The sequence below is a fragment of the Polypterus senegalus genome, chromosome 16, assembly GCF_016835505.1.
Source record: "Polypterus senegalus isolate Bchr_013 chromosome 16, ASM1683550v1, whole genome shotgun sequence".
NCBI classification, from domain to species: Eukaryota; Metazoa; Chordata; class Cladistia; order Polypteriformes; family Polypteridae; genus Polypterus; species Polypterus senegalus.
This window is the reverse complement of record NC_053169.1, coordinates 59,453,860-59,471,841: the sequence shown is the minus strand read 5'-3', so window position 1 is coordinate 59,471,841 and position 17,982 is coordinate 59,453,860.

Sequence of the window (17,982 nt, the reverse complement as noted above, 5' to 3'; positions counted from 1 at the left end):
GCATGTGGGATGCCTGGAGGTGTATAGGGTAAATAATACAGTATATAATTATTTCAAATACAGTAATCCCTCGCTATATCGCGCTTTGACTTTTGCGGTTTCACTCTATCGCGGATTTTAAATGTAAGCATATCTAAATATATATCAGAGATTTTTCGCTGGTCGCGGATTTCTGCGGACAATGGGTCTTTTAATTTATGCTACACGCTTCCTCAGTTTGTTTGCCCAGTTGATTTCATACAAGGGACGCTATTGGCGGATGGCTTAGAAGCTACCCAATCAGAGCATGTATTACATATTAACTAAAACTCCTCAATGCTATAAGATATGCATCCCCGCGGAGCTTGATTGTTTGCTTGTCTCTGCCTCTCTCTCACCCTCTCTGACATTCTCTGCGCCTGACGGAGGGGCTGTGAGCAGAGGTGCTGTTTGCTTAAAAGATACTGACGCTCCTCTAAAAAATGCCGCTTTATTGCGTGCTCGCATATTTAAAAGCACAAAAGCACACGTATTGATTTTTGATTGTTGCTTTAATCTCGCTCTCTGACGTTCTCTGCGCCTGACGGAGGAGATGTGAGCAGAGGGGCTGTTTGCTTAGAAGATACTGACGCTCCTCTAAAAAATGCCGCGGCAAACTTAAAAGGACAAGTATTGATTTTTTGATTGTTTGCTTTTCTTTGCAAGCTCTCTCTCTCTCTCCCTCTGAAATTCTCTGCTCCTGAAGAGAAGAAGATCTATTTGCATTCTTTTAATTGTGAGAAAGAACTGTCATCTCTGTCTTGTCATGGAGGACAGTTTAAACTTTTGACTAAAAGGTGTTATTTCATGTCTAGAGGGCTCTAATAATGTTAACAGTGTGGGAGAGTTTATAAGGGCTTAAAATATATAAAAATAACTACACAAACATATGGTTTCCACTTCACGAATTTTCGTCTATCGCGGGGGGTTCTGGAACGCAACCCCCGCGATCGAGGAGGGATTACTGTACATGCATTTCATATGTGTTCTGTGTCTACAAAGATCTGGGTAAGTGTAGGATGAAAGCAAATGTGAGGCAAGAAATGCTTAACACATACCTATAGCAGAAACCTTTTACATGTTATACTAATAATGACGTGAAGTGTATAATGTGTGAAGACTTTAGTCTAATTATCAAATAAACACATACACTTTTATTCAAGAATATAACCAAAGTAAAAAAAAATCATTCCATTTACATGTTGCTGTCAATAAGTTACAAATGCAAGCTCAAATGTCAATTGACAGAAAGCTAATACATATTCCTGGATTGTGCAGAGGTATGAGTTACTACTTTATAACAGAAAGGTTGCTGGGTTATGACTGGGTGCTCTGTGTTTTGAGTAGTGACAAAGGCAAAGAAGACCTCCTGAACAAAGAAAAGAAAGTGTGGTGAAAAATTCTTCCATGTGTCTTGAGAAACCCAACCAAGAAATGAACCAAGTGTTGCTCACCTCAAACCATAAGTATACTTTGATTCTGAGAATTATTAACTGTAATTTAATAGATAGGACAAAGCCAACTGATTTGTTATGGTATTGAGGTTAACTGTACCTTAACTTAAATACCTTTATGAAGAATTCATTCTGACTACTATAAATGTCTCCCCCAATCCAATCCAATAAAAAAGGCAAAGTAGCACTTCACACAAGCTCACGCTTACACACACCGAGAGAGAGATTGTGTGTTGAGATTTGGTCTAAAGCCAGAGCAAGGGCTAGCTGCTGTGAGCAAATGAATGTCACTTGGCAGCAATAGAATCTTCATAACCAGCCAGAAAACATATCCATCTTAATCTCATGAATTGAAGATTAAAAATTCATAAGTTGTGTACCTTTTCATATAAGAGAGGAAAGTTCTGTCTAAGAAAAGAAAGAATTGATGTTATGTACATTTTTTGTATAGGAGAGAAAAAGTTAAACTAATCTTTCATAATTTTATGTTTTGTTTTTGTTTGTGTCTTTTGTCTATATATATCTATATACATATAGGGTATAATTATATATTTCCAAATATTCATCTTCTATTACCCTTATGTTATAAAAAAGTGGTATTATTTTGCTTATTTCAACAAGCATGTCTGGGTTATTTGTGTGAGTGAATCTTCAGCCATGTTTCAATTCACAAATGTAATGTAGACTTTCGATAATTTATGAACATTGTTCAGGAATTGTACAGATCTCTTCATATTTCTGGTGTCCCAGTTGAATGGTGAAACAGAGATCCTGCACCTCATTACCTGCATTAATTTTCCATCCTGGGGGTGGACAAGTTGAAATACATTTTCACTTTTCCTACATTAATTTGGTGCCTCTGGGTGGGTGTCTTATTGATTATTAATCATACAAATCTTACACTACCCAAATTAACAGAAACTAGCTGCTTAAGGTGAAGCTATTGGATTTGAAGTATATATAAAAGAAAATTCAAATGAGTGCCAAGGATCTAGTTTTGTTAGAAGTGGGGACAAACAACACTTCATTTAACACTTAGTTTTAGAGAAGGGTGTGTATTAGTGTGTAATGTCCTAGGCACATTGCACCCCATGTCTGTAAAGCTGAACTGCCATTACATGAACGTATTTTGTTTGTTCATTACAGAAGCTGAGCTGCATATTTAATTACTTGGTCTCTTCATGTTTCTCACATAGCCTTCACAGTCAGGCTGCATATCTAATAAAGACAAAACAGTGTTTCCCATTTCAGAAAAGCTGCAGTGCTGAGTATATTAAAATAAAGGAAATCTACTGTGTGTGAGTGTTTTAATTATCCATTATGATTAACTTAGAACTAAATCGGATAATCACTTTAATAATCTTATTAAACAATCTCATCTAATGTGAGAAAAGAATGTTCAATATTATAATCTAGTTTCACAAAATAAGTTGTAACGCTGAAATGATTTTGCTTGGAGTGGTGACTCAGTAATAAAGAAGCTATTGACCAAATAGTATTGATTGAGAAGTCCTCGGGCAAAGAACACTGACCTTGCACTCTCTTATTGCTTTTTTTTTCCTGGCCTTCTTCATCTATAGCCAGTCAATAATATATTATTTTATATATTTAAGCAATACAACAAATGGTTGTCTGCTACAAGTAAGGAATTGCTTGTAAATTTTTCATGGCTATTTGCCTTCAGGTATTTGGCATCCACCATGCAGAGAGTGATTAAAGTCAGTCTTCATTCAACACTTGATAAGGCTGCTCTTCATCTAAAATACAGTCAGTTATTTATCAGATAACAACCCTGAAGGACAAATCAGACTATAATACCTTTAACTAATTCAAGTTCACTTCTAGATTAGTTATCATTTAAAGAAAAAATAATCCTGTGTCCTAAACAATTTTTATTTTACATTTTGTTATAATGATTGCAGCAAGAGCCCCTAAATAATTTTGTGACATAATGCTTTAAGATTATTTACAAAATGAAAATATTTTATTTTATTTTTTTCAAAAATGCAATTGAAGGTAAGGAATTAAAACCATTTTGAAAAAAAGGAAAGAAAGGCCTTACCTATGCAGCTGTCATTCATCAAATGAAATGTTTGTGGATGTAAGGTCTAATTTATATATAAGAAAGTCAGTGTGCTAGTAAAGCATAAATAAAATCTATGGTATAGCTTAATTTAAATTTATCAAACATTTTAATGTATCACAGAATTTTTGTAATACAGAAGCCATATTGTGTTACCCTTCTGCAGTACTACAAAATGGTGTATACTGCTTTCTGATAATTTTTCTAGTTGTTTTGATTGCCTTTTATTACGTCTTTCGTATTTTCATTTTTTTCTCTATGTTCTGCCATGTCATGTGATGTCACCTCAGTTTGGTTTTGCTAACACTGATAATTTTATAAAAGGACCATCAAGCAGAACTATCACCACCAGTAGTGGACCTAGCTTCAAGTCTTAATTGTTTTCTGCCACAATCATCTATGTGTGTCTGTGCTGTGGTTCATTGTGGAGTAGCTGTAATACATCTGGAAGGCCATCTTATATGGGACAATTAAAAAAATTGTTCTATATTTTCCTTTACAATAATTTATTTTAATAGGGTGGTGCATTTGGTACTGCTGCTACCTTACAGATTTAGGACATTGGTCCAGACATGTGTGTGAGCATGTATGAGCTCTTCTATAGGTATTGTTTTTTTCTCCCAAATCCCAAAGATGTACGGTACTTGTTTGGGTAACTGAGGACTCTAAAGCGGCCAGTTATTTGTCTGAGGCAAAATGGAGAATGACTCTTATACTCAATGCATCTAATGCAGGCACAACTCTCCATAACATTGATATAGATAAGCAGATTAGCAAAATAATGAATAAATGAGTGAATATACTATATTTATAATAGTGTAGCTTCTGTTGAGCTGGTAGTGATCTTTAGGGGTGATGGCAATCACAAAATAATCTCTTATCTGTAGATGCAGTCATCTCTTTAACTGCAACCGATTGAACCTCTGTTGATTTTAATTAGCTCTGGTTCTTATATGGTGCCCATAAAGGCCTTGATTATTATGTTGAATATGAACTATTTGAGTGTAAGTCCTTCAACTGCCATAAATCTGTGCTTGTGACAACTTCATCAGGATTAAAAATTGATCAATAAATTAAACGTTAACAGATCCTGATTAGCCTCCTATTTTTACTTTTGATCATATGCATTGTCTGCACTTTAACATTATCCCAACCAAGGAACTAGTTTTTGACTTTTGTCGCACCAAAGAGTTTCTATATCTGGTCATTATTCAGGGAGTAGATGTGAACTTGGTACACTCCTACAGGTTTTTAGGGGTCCACATCAGTGACAGTTTGGACTGGTCTTGTAACACAGAGGAACTACTGTATTTAAGAATGATTAGCACAGACTCTTTTTTTCTTAGGAGACTGTGTTTCTTTAATGTGAGTTGTGACATCCTTAACACATTCTACAACTCTGTGATGGCCAGTATGATTTTCAGTGCCCTGGGGTGCTGAGCTGGTAACATCACTTCAAGAGAAGTCCACTGCTTCAACAAGCTTATTAAATGGTCAGATCAGTTATGGGATACACACTGGACACCCTGGAGGAAGTGGCAAAAGACAGATTTCAAACAAAAGTGCACACAGTATTTTCATCCAATAAATCATTTAGCAGAAGCATGTCAAGAAACAGCATTAGAGCTCCTTTCTACCAAGGTCAATACTCCTTTATAATGCTTCACTGTTACCGTAACTGTCAAGACAGAAATTTTCCCTTTCCAAATTTCTTCAATTCTAGTCATTCTGGTGTGTGTTTAGGCCATAGTCTATCTATCTATCTATCTATCTATCTATCTATCTATCTATCTATCAATTTACTTCTGACCTTTTGTTGGTCTGGTCACTTTAATGGATCAGCTACTTCTTATGGTGTCTGATGTCATTCCTTTTAGTGAGCGTTTTATGAAACTCAGGTTAAGGCACTCTCTGGATGCTTTGTCTGTTGTTTCAGTGTATGTTCTGACTGATGTCATGGTGAGGGATACATTCTATTCGCAGCTTCACTCTGTGGTTGATGGGTTCCCGTGAGGTGATGCTCCTTTAGTGGGTGATTCAGAGCGACCATTGTCACTGACAGAGCTGGCTATGAGGATTGTGTTGGTCCCCATGGGTCTGGCAACCATGGTGAAAGTGGCTTCATGTTCCTTGACTTTGGAAAAGGTCAGGGTCTGTAGATCGGTGGATCCTGGTTCCTGCTCCCTGAGCCATATTGTAGTACTTCGTACTCCATTATTGGTGGTGTGGTGAGGGAGATTGATCACATCCTTGTGGGCAAATACTAGATGCTCCTACAGAACTGCAGGATCTGCAGAACTTGTTGTTGCTACTCTGAAGATCCAGCTTAGGTCCAGTAGGCTACCTCCTACTAGGAGAATGTGACTGGACTTGGCTAGAACAGGCTGTTACTAATGAGTTTGAGTTTGAACACAGTTTTTATGAGCAACCTGCAGACTTGGGTGTGACTGTAGATCCTAATGTGATGTTGGAGACAAGATCCTGAAGGTTGCTGTGGGTTGTGTCGGTGTTGCTGGTGTTCCTAGAAGAAGGTATTTTATCTCGCAGGGCACCTTGGATATTATCGAAAGAAGTCACAGTCATGGCTTGATGGCAACTCTTTGTGTTCCAAGAACTGAGAAGGATGGCTGTGAGGACTCTGAGGGAAGATAACAAAGCTTTTGTTAGAGGAATCTGTAAGTAAGTGACACAAAATTTATGGTCTAGTGACCCATGTCCTGTTTACAGAGGAATCAAATCATTGCGCACATCCAAATCTGTTCATTGGAGAGTTGCAGTCAGGGCAGGTGATGGAACAGTGCTTATGGATGACACTGCAGTTGTGAACTGCTGGAGTGAATACTTTGAGCAGAATTTTAAATCTGATCCTCCGGCTAGGACATTGAACACCTTGAGGATGATCCTCCAATTAGCTGGGAACCACCCAATCTTATTGAGATGCACAGCTGGTGAAGGCTGTAGGTATCAGTGGTATCCAGGGTGAACTTTTCCAAGCTGGGGGTAAGGCTTTGCTTACATTTGGGAGACTTGTTTTCCCTATCTTAAAGGGAAGGGTGATCACCTGGATTGCAGCAACTACAGAGGGGTAACACTGCTGTCTGTGCTGGGTAAGGTTATTGCTGAGGTCATCCTCAATAGGATCTGTGATCACCTGCTCACCTACCAGTGTCCGGAGCTGTCTAGTTTTATGCCTAAGAAGTCTTCCATTGACCGTATCCTGATATCGAGGGTTCTCAACAAGAGTAAACTCGAATTTCGGCAGAATTTCTTTTCAATCTTTGTTGATTTTCATAAGGCATTGGAGTCGATCAAGCTGTCCCTGTGAGACATCCTGAGACTTTGCGGTATCCCCGCCAAAGTTGCTGGATATCATGGCCAACCTGCACACTGGTACTGTGAGTGCTGTGCAAAGTGGAGGCAAAACCTCTGCATTTGTCCCAGTTGATTCTGGGGTTCATCATGTTCTTGCTCCTACTCTATTTAATGCTTGAATGGACTGGGTGTTGGACAGGGTCATGGGGTCCAGTGATTATTGTGCATCTGTTAGTGCAGAATGATTCACTGATCTTGACTTTGCCAAAGATGACGTGATTTTCATAGAGTCAATGGATGCTCTGATCAAGCCTCTCAAGAGACTGAGTGGGGAGTCTGAGTGTCTGGGCTTGCTAGTATGCTGGATAAAAAACAAGATCCAGGCCTGTAAAGCAATTAGCAGTGTGTTTGTTTGCGCAGAGAGTGCTGCTCCGCATCAAGAGGTTTACTTACCTTGGCAGCTACATTCATATTTGTGGTGGCTCTTCCTATGAAGTCATATAGTGCATTGGGAGAGCATGGGGGGCTTATGATGTCACTGAAAGGGGTGTGTTGCGCTCCCAATATCCCAATATAAGGACGAAGGTCTAAGACTTTAGAGTTCTGGTGCTTCCTGTTTTGCTATACAGTTGAAAGACATGTGTCCAGTGACAAAGACTGGATTCCTTCAGTACTGTGTCTCGTCATAGAATCCTTGTATACTACTGGTTTGACTTTGTGTCGAATATGCAGTTGTTCATGGAGTCCTGAATGAGGCACATTACCTGCATTTTGTGAGGGAGCATGAGGGTGATTCGGCTTGCAGGAACCTCATTGATGAGGACCTGAGTGGCTGGACCAGGCCAAGGGGATGTCCACATAACACCTGGCTGCGACAGATACATGGTCATTTCCGGAGGGTGGGACTGGATTGCTTGTCTGTCTGGAGGGTTGCCAACCGTGATCTTGACCTGTTTTGTCATTTGGTTATCCCCAACTTGACCAGACCTGGTAAATGAGAACTCAAATGTGTTGAAGCCATATAATTAAGTCCTGCCCACTCCATTATTTATGTACTAATTTAAAAGGAGATCCTAGTTTACAATGTAGGTATTAACTCTGTCTTTCTGATACAGACAAATCAATAGTATCCAGTAGGAAGAGTGTTTATACAGTACATAAACTGAAGTTCTGATACCTTAATCTTGCCTGAGAGGATACAAATGAGATGATATACAGATGTTTGTTTATATATATGTACAGACTATATTACAAGGGGGTTTAGATTTTACTGTAGCTGTTTTATATTTCTAAATTTGTGTAGCATTTTGAGCCTGTCCACTAAGATTACTACTCCATATGAACACATTGAACTGAATGGACTTTTCTGTTCTATAGACTCCTGATCTGTTTCCCAGAAGCCAATTTTCAAGGTTAATGGAAACCCACCTTTCAGGCTCATACCAAATCCTGATGCACATATTTGCCCTCCAGGCACATACTGTAGATGTCCCAAAGACTTCAAAGCTTTCCTAAAGATTGTATGCCTGTATGGCTGACACACTCAGTAAAGAAGCATACCACATTGATAAATACCTTCAGGAAAGGTATTCTTGATTCATGTTATACAGGCTCCACATTCTAAACAAATCCAAACTCGGGAAACATATTTCCAGGTGATTATATGGATTAAGAATTTAAATAGCAAACATTTTTTTAAGTAAGCATTAAACTTTTAGTTATATTTCAGGTGACTTTCATTTAACAGATATTTGGTCAATATAGACTCATTATAATGACAATTCATTATTGCAATAATTAATTTTTAAATAAAACATATTCTGTATATACTAGCCATATTATTATTAGCCTGCGAGCATTCCTACCTAAAATGTACAATATTATCTATTTTAAAGAATGCAGTGTCTAATTAACATCTTATTTTGCTCAATGAATCAGAATTCTATAAACGGAAGCATACAAATCACATTCTGTAAGTAGTGGAAAATAACCAATTATTTTATTATATATATATATTTTTTTTTAGTTTAAGTAATAGATTGTGCCAAAAAAATGTGTACTTTCTAGGAAAAACTAAGGCAATAAAAAAGCAAATACATTTACAAAAAAGTTTTATCATTTGTGAAATTAGAATTCTTCCTGAGATGCATTTCATTATAGCTACCATTATTATTTTAATGCTATGAACACACTGCACATAGTAAAGGTGACAAATAAATACTAACCTAATGTAAATATACTAATTAAAATGTTGTAATTGGGAAAAACGTGGAACAAAACAAAGTATTCTTCTTTCCACTGCTCCCATTATGGGTTGCTACAGTGGATCATCTTCTTCCATATCTTTCTGTCCTCTGTATGTTTTTCTGTTACACCCATCACCTGCATGTCCTCTCTCACCAGATCCATAAACCTTCACTTAGGCCTTCCTCATTTTCTCTTGCCTGGCAACTCTATCCTTAGCATCCTTCTCCCAATATACCCAGCATCTCTCCTCTGCACATGTCCAAACCAGTGGAATCTCGCCTCTCTGACTTTGTCTCCCAACCATCCAACTTGAGCTGTCCCTCTAATGTACTCATTTTTAATCCTATCCATTCTTGCCACACCCAGTGCAAATCTTAGCATCTTTAACTCTGCAACCTCCAGCTCTGTCTCCTGCTTTCTGGTTAGTGCCACCGTCTTCAACCCATATAACATAGCTGGTCTCACTACCGTCTTGTAGACCTTTCCTTTCACTCTTGCTGATATCCGTCTGTCACAAATCACTCCTGACACTCTTCTCCACCCATTCCACCCTGCCTGCACTCTTTTTCACCTCTCTTCCACAATCCCCACTACTCTGTACTGTTGATCCTAAGTATTTAAACCCAGCCACTTTCGCCAACTCTACTCCTTGCATTATCACCATTTCACAGACCTCCCTCTTATTTACACACATGTATTCTGTCTTGTCCCTACTGACCTTCATTCCTCTCCTCTACAGAGCATATCTCCACCTCTACAAGGTCTCCTCAACCTGCTCCCTACTATCGCTACAGATCACAATGTTATCAGCAAACATCATAGTCCATGGGGACTCCTGTCTAATCTCTTCTGTCAACCTGTCTGTCACCATTGCAAATTAGAAAGGGCTCAGAGCCGATCCCTGATGTAATCCCACCTCCACCTTGAATGCATCCGTGACTCCCACCGCATACCTCACACTGTCAAACTTACCTCGTACATATCCTGTACAACTCTTACATACTTCTCTGCCACTCCCAACTTCCTCTTACAATACCACAGCTCCTCTCAAGCCACCCTGTCATATGCTTTGTCCAGGTCCACAAAGAAGCAATGCAACTCTTTCTGGCCATCTCTAAACTTCTCCATCAACATCCTCAGAGTAAACATCGCATCTGTGGTGCTCTTTCTTGGCATGAAACCATACTGCTGCTCACTAATCATCACCTCACTTCTTAACCTAGCTTCCACTACTCTTTCCCACTTTCCCTAACTTCATGCTGTGGCTCATCAATTTTATCCTCTTGTAGTTACTACAGTCCTGCACATCCCCCTTATTCTTAAATATCGGCACCAGTACACTTCTTCTCCACTCCTCAGGCATCCTTTCACTTTTCGAGATTCCATTAAACAATCTGGCTAAAAACTCCACTACCATCTCTCCTAAACACTTCCATGCTTCCACAGGTATGCCATCTGGACCAACGGCTTTTCCATTCTTCATCCTCTTCATAGCTGCCCTTACTTCCTCCTTGCTAATCCATTGCACTTCCTAATTCACTATACAATACAACTACAATACAATTTATTTTTGTATAGCCCAAAATCACACAAGAAGTGCCGCAATGGGCTTTAACAGGCCCTTCCTCTTGACAACCCTCCAGCCTTGACTCTGTAGGAAGACAAGAAAAAAGTCCCAAAAAACCCTTGTAGGGAAAAAATGGAAGAAACCTTGGGAAAGGCAGGTTGGGCGTGCAGTGGGTGTCAAAAAGATGGGGGTCAATACAATACAATACAATGAACAGAACAGAACAAATCCGCAATGCAGTATAAAAATAAAAATTTTAGAAGTACGGAGCAGAATTTAACAGTAGATGATATCACATAATGGTGGCACTGTGGCGCAGTGGGTAGAGCTGCTGCCTTGCAGTAAGGAGGCCTGGGTTCGCTTCCCAGGTCCTCTCTGTGTGGAGTTTGCATGTTCTCCCCGTGTCTGTGTGGGTTTCCTCCCACAGTCCAAAGACATGCAGGTTAGGTGCATTGGCGATCCTGAATTGTGCTTGTTGTGTGTGTGCACCCTGTGGTGGGCTGGTGCCCTGCCTGGGGTTTGTTTCCTGCCTTGCAGCCTGGGATTGGCTACAGCAAACCCCCATGACCCTGTAGTTAGGATATAGCGGGTTGGATAATGGATGGATGGATATCACATAATATGATTTGAATTTTTTTTTTTGGAGACCTCATCCATCAAGCTGCCTCCCCCATTTGGCCATTCCACAGCTGAAATACAGCTAATCTGATGAAAAGACCCCTCTTTCCCACGATTCCTGAGATCCTCCATCAGGGATGACAGATAATATGCTAAACTGAAGTAGTGAGTCTTCAGCCAGGATTTAAAAGCTGAGACTGAAGGGGCATCTCTTATAGTAGCTGGCAGATCATTCCACAGTTTAGGGGCCCTGTAACTAAAAGCTCGAACTCCCACTGTTATTTTATTAATTCTTGGAATCATAAGTAGACCGGCATCTTGAAATCTTAATGTGCGCTCTGGTTTGTAAGTCATGATAAGTTCAGACAAGTAAGCCGGACCTTGGCCCTTTATTGCTTTATATGTTAAAAGGAGGATTTTGAAATCTGCCCTAAACTTAACCGGGAGCCAGTGTAACGATTTAAGAACTGGAGTCATGTGTTCATATTTTCTTGTTCTTGTAATAATTCTTGCAGCAGCATTTTGGATTAACTGGAGGCTATATAAAGAACAGTTTGACCATCTAGTGAACACTGCATTGCAGTAGTAAATCCTACTAGAGATAAATGCATGAATTAACTTTTCAGAATCCTATTTATTTAGAAAGCACCTTAATTTCCCAACATTTTTAAGATGGAAGAAACATGATTTGGACAACTTTGTAATATGCACTTTAAATGACATGCTAGAGTCAAAGATAACTCCTAGATTGTGGGCTGATTCAATAAAATTAATCGTGATTCCAACTGAGTTAAATGATGACAAAATATTGTTGTGATCAGTGTCATTCCCTCCAACAATTAACATCTCTGTTTTATCGGTGTTTAAAGACAAGTAGTTCTCATCCATCCACTCCTTTAATTCACTAACACAACTAATCAAATACAACATCGGAGAAACTTATCGGAGAAAGTATAACTTGGTGTCATCTGCATACGAGTGAAAATTAACATTATGTTTCCTAATGATAGATCCCAGTGGAAGCATGTAAATTGAAAACAGTAAAGGTCCCAGTACTGAGCTCTGTGGGACACCATATTGAACTTCTGTGTATAATGATGGAGTACTGTCAGCACATTTCTGTACATATTGGAATCGATTTGATAAATAAGAACTAAACCAAGCGAACACAGTGCCTGTAAGCCCAACATCATTTTCTAGCCTGTGCAGTAAAATAGAATGGTCAATGGTGTCAAATGCTGCACTTAAGTCTAACAACATAATTACAGTGGAGTTTCCTTCATCAGAGGATATCAGAATGTTTTTACAACCCACGTTAGTGCTGTTTCTGTACTATGACCAGTGCGGAAACCAGACTGGAATTTCTCAAATAAATTTTAATGCATAAGGTGTGACTGAAGCTGATTGGTAAATACTTTTTCTACTGTTTTAGAGAGAAACGGTAAAGTTGAAATAGGCCTTTAATTATTTAGTATGTGTGGGTCTAGGTCTGACTCTTTAGGTAATGGTTTGATGACTGACACTTTAAGTGCATTAGGTACTGTGCCATGCAATAATGAACTATTGATAAAAGGTTAGAATAGGGGTTGCAAGAACATCCATTGCACTTTTTGCTAGTTTTGATGACACTGGATCTGGGGAACAAGTAGTGGGCTTCATTTTAGAAATTAAAGTTAGGACTTCCTGCTCAGTTACAGGATTAAAATTACTAAAGTGCTGAATGCAATGTGAGACAGGGTCTGCTAAGCTAGTATTTGGTTTGTACTGTGATGCTGAGATCTGGGATTATATATTTTTAATTTTCTCATTGAAGAAGTTCATAAAGTCTGTACTGCTAATGTCTGTTGGTATTTTGCACTGTAGATCTGAATTCCATTTGTTAATTTAGCCACTGTTCTAAACAGTACCCGAGGATTTTTATTATTGCTATCTATTATTGTAGAATAGTATTCTGAGCGAGCTTTAAAGAGAGCTTTTTATATTTTTTAACACTCTCTGTCCATGCAATTTGAAAGACATGTAGCTTTGTTGTTCTCCATCTGCGCTCCAGTTTTCAACACTCTAATTTAAGAGCTCGAGTGTTTTCATTAAACCAGGGAGAGTTTCTATGTGCTTTGATCACTTTTGTTTTAAGGGGAGCCACTGTGTCCAGAACATCTCTCAAGGTCACATTATAATGTGATGTTAGCTGATCTAAATTGTTTTCCATGTTTACATTTGATGTTAACTGATCTAAATGGTTTTCCACAATTACACTTGACTTACTCAAAGTATCTATAAATTTTGAAGCAAAATTACAATCTAGATGTCGCACTGTCTTTGTTTTAATCTGTGAGTGCGTTGACAAGGTTCAGGACTAAATCAAATGCAATTAAGTAGTGATTGGGAAATAACTTCATTTAATGGAGTAATATTTAAATTTTGAATTTCAACTTTGTAAGTTATAATTAAATCTAATGTGTGATTATGATTATGAGTTGGACCTTTGACAATCTGACAAAATCCTACTGAATTTAACAAATAAGTAAAACATTTGCTAAAAGTGTCAGTTTCCACATCAATGTGTACATTAAAATCCCCATCAGTACTACGTGATCATAATTTATAGCCAAATCAGATAAAAGGTTGCTAAATTCAGTCATGAACAATGAATATGGCCCTGGTGGTCTGTAGACTAGCACTATAATTGTGTTGGAATCTGTTTTAATATTTAAAATGAATGCCTCAAAGGATGTAGAGTCACCTAAATATTTAGACGTCATTTGCATTTTGTTACAATCTCCACATCAAATGAAATAAAATTAAGTAAAATAAAAAAAATAAAAAATTAATACATAAAATTAAAGCACTGCCTAATGTCCCCATTGGGCAAGTATTTATCTATCTATATATCTATTTGTTTACATTCTGAAAATATCTGATTTCTCTCTTATTAGTGTTAACACATTTTAGAGATCAAAGCCTTTCTCCATCCATCCATCCATTATCCAACCCGTTATATCTTAACTACAGGGTCACGGGGGTCTGCTGGAGGTAATCCCAGCTAACACAGGGCACAAGGCAGGAAACAAACCCTGCAGGCCTTTCTCCTTATGTTCAAAAGTTTTGAATGAAGAAAGAAATATAAATTGAAAAAAGGGACAAAAGCAGTAATGGATTACATTTAATGTTGCCTGTGCCAATACAGTTAATGAGTGGAGTATATGTCAGATATTATGTTATGGAAGTGAAAGTACTCAGGGTCTGAAGTACAGAAACAGAAAATTTAGTAGGGTCCTATGTAGACCCTCCAACCGGCAGGGAAAAACTTGGGGGATGGTGACAGAATTGGCACTACAGCCACCATAAAAAACCTCACACTGTTCCACTTCATCTGAACTAGTATGGCGCTGAGGTGTCACCCGTTGTATGTCTGTACTTGGGTCCTTATCTGGATCCTGAGTTGGTTTGTTGTGTGGTGGGTGCGGCAATGTGCTGTATCAGTGTGTACTCCTAACCTCTGTCTTGTACCAACCAGTTGGCCCAAATGCAAAAGCACCATACCCAAATCATGAATTTTATGTGTTTGAACTTAGGCTTTGAATTCTGAAATAAAGAAATAAAGCTACCTTTGTCTCTTGTTCAAAGAAGGGAATAGATATATTACAGCATTTTAAAAGTGAACAGAAAAATGTAGTTGAAACCTGCTGGGATCACTTTGAACTACATTTCATAAACAATAATAAATGCAATATTTTTCAACATGATTCTATTCAAAACTGCTGAGAATTAGCGAATTGTTTGTAGTATTTTGTAGCTAAGTTATAAGGGGTAGTTAATGAGCACACTATTTTTGTTATGTAAAAACGCCTACCAGGCTCACATCAAAAGCTGAAATAAGCAACAGTAGAAGTGATTTTAACAATCGAGTGTCAGCAGCTATTCTGGGGGATATGACTGTTAATCGTTTTCATGAAATAGAAAAGTTGACTGCAAAACTTTGAGTCAAAAATAAAACAGCCTGAAAATCTTCATTATTTGAGGAAAAGCTAAAAAGTTTGTTTTCTTTTTCAGAAAAATATTCAGATGTACATATAATATATCTAACCTCTTTATTTGAGATAGTGTTAAATATGTGACCATCTGATGTACGCAGAACTCATTTGCCAGCAGTAATGGCATATTTAACACCTTCTACAACTATACCCATTAAAACATAACTGGAGGAAAATAGAAGCAATATCTCCATCTTTCTCACGGGGTATTGGAGAAGAAATCTTTACAGCTTGATGGCCTTCCTAAAACCATATACTTTTACGCTCCTTTAACAACATGCACGTGGAAGAGTGACCTTATTCTAACTCCAGGTCATATTGGTAATAAAATAAAAAATACAAACAGTAATTAACTTTAAAAAAAATTCAGCTACCCCTCTGTAATTGATTTTTATTTAATCTAACTTTCCACTATAACAGCTCTAAGATGCAACAGATTTAATATGTGGATCATTTTTTTCACAAGAAGGTATGTTTCATCCAATGCATCGCCAAAAAAAAATTTAATTCAGGTTACGACAGCTTAGCCTTTTGGTGCAGCACCTGCTTATGTATCATCCACTTCTGTAAGGGCAGCCAGCACAGCACCTTCATACTCACTAACTTCCTACTGCTTTTGTCCGTTTTGCTATGACAGACCAGCATAGTGGGATATATTTACCAATAAATAACTGTGTAATTATTAAAAAGTAGTGCATTTTTAATGTGCAAAAACATCCCATTTAATTGATTCTTTAAGAGTTTCTTAATTAAGTAATAGAAGGATTAACTGTTTTTGATATTTGACTATTTTTGTTTTCTGATCTGTTTTTAGGAATGGATCATAATCAGATAATTAGGGATGAATGATGAATGTACTGAAGAATTACAAAAAAACTGTATTAAACACAAGCAGAATCTGACAGACCTGAAAAAATCATCAAGCTCTGTCTTTGTATTTTTGAAGTAAACACTCCTAGATTAGCAGTATATCCTTGCAATGAACAGGTGACATTATGCACAACATAATTTCAAGATGAATTAGTGCCCTTGAGCAGCTCAATTCACTGATGAATGCAGAGGTTTCAAAGATAGATAGTCTTCAAATACAGGCTACTGATTTATATCAATTTGTGCAAAAAAACAGATACTGATTATAATGAAGCAGCAAAATATTAGCTGCTTTTTTACTGAAATGTTTCGTTTGAGTAATTTAAAGACAAAAGTGAACTATGATACCAGGAGATGTCCCAGAAGAAGTTATAGAATTAGCTCTAAAAAATGGCACTTGAATATCAAGGAAAAAAGAAAATAAATTTCAGAGAACCAGTTTTAAAAGACCTTTAAAAATACCTTCCACTAAGAGGACGGTAAAGTTCCCCAGGCAAATCTAACATTTGGAAGATGAATACAGAAGAATAAAATGTGTTTTATTTTTATTGTGAAAGTTTTAGTCATTTGGAAATTAGTTGTTTTAAATTGCAAGGAAACAGGAGCACTTACAAGCCATAGGGGTGCAATTAATGAGAGGGATAGTAACACCTGCAACTAACAACAATTACGCTGCTGTATCTTTTAATGTTAAGATGTAAGCAGAACAATTATCTTGAAGTTTTTATTAGATTATGATTAAGCAGTGATGTGTCAAGTAGTTTTATTAGATATAAGTTTATTAAAGAAAATTGTAAATTGAGTAAAAATGTGAACATTTAAATACAAAAAATAGAGAGATAGATAACTATTTGAATCAGTGAGATTTTACATATTGAAAAAAATTCTTTTATAGTGGTGGAATCTGTAGTCCTTTAAATCATTTATTCCTTTGTAAAAACATTCCCTAATTGGAACAACATGGATATTATATAGTGCACAATGATTGTCAAAAGAGCTGTCTGTCTGTTGTTTTATAAACAACCTGTTTGAACTGCTCACAAACATTTAAATTCCCATATTTTTAAATCTTTAAATTGTTTTCTGCCAGCAAAAATCACTGTTACTTTCATACATATACACATTCTGTGATCAGTATTTAGCTACTCCCTTGAATATACTGTATGCATTTTCTGGCCCAGAGAAAAAGGCTATGAAAGGCTATGCAAAGAAAAATTTGGAGAATGGTTTTATTCAACTGAGTAGCTTTTCAGTTGAGAGCAGAATCTTTTTTTATAAGAGGACACACTTTAAATATATATTGAATGCATATTTAAATGCACATTTGAATGCATAAAGAATTAAATGAATCATAATCAATCCATTACTAAGTCGACATTGGCACAACCTGATGTGAATATACGAAAGAGGTTTTCAGGATTGTGTAAATAGCACTTTGTTTTTATTGTCTGTAGTTTTACCTTTACTTCACTGATATCACATATTCTATAATTTTGTTTACTTGCTTTTCCTCTTCATCACCATTTTATAGAGTTTTGTTATTAAGCAATTTATGTGTTATGTGACATCACAGCTAAGCCTTTATAAAGATTTTGTGAGAGACATTAGTGTTTTAGAAATTTATTTTTTGCTTGAAATCTGATTGCAGTGTTGATTTTGTTTTATAAATTTGCCCTTAGATATCTCCCACAAATTAAGGTAAACTTAGATTTTGACACAGACTGACTATCCCACTGTAACACCATAAACATATATGCCACTTATCTAATAAAGAGCAGT